This window comes from Penaeus monodon, chromosome 20 (assembly GCF_015228065.2).
Source record: "Penaeus monodon isolate SGIC_2016 chromosome 20, NSTDA_Pmon_1, whole genome shotgun sequence".
NCBI classification, from domain to species: domain Eukaryota; kingdom Metazoa; phylum Arthropoda; class Malacostraca; order Decapoda; family Penaeidae; genus Penaeus; species Penaeus monodon.
Genome location: NC_051405.1, coordinates 3,239,133 through 3,239,377, shown reverse-complemented (window position 1 = coordinate 3,239,377; position 245 = coordinate 3,239,133).

Below are 245 nucleotides of genomic sequence, written 5' to 3'. Positions count from 1 at the left end.
AAGATAACAAGACCAGATTAATTATGTGCTATCTCCACCTATCTCCGCTGCGGGTTATTGCTGGGTACACTCCTTTGCTTGATAAACTAATCATCTTGTTGCGTAGTAACAACTCCGTCTGCTTTCCTGCTTTCCACTCGCGCGAGCATTTCACTGCTAAATTGAGCAACTTTGATTTCCAGTGACAGATAATCGATAATTTTCATGACAGTCGATAATGTTTATTTATGAATGCATCTGTAACA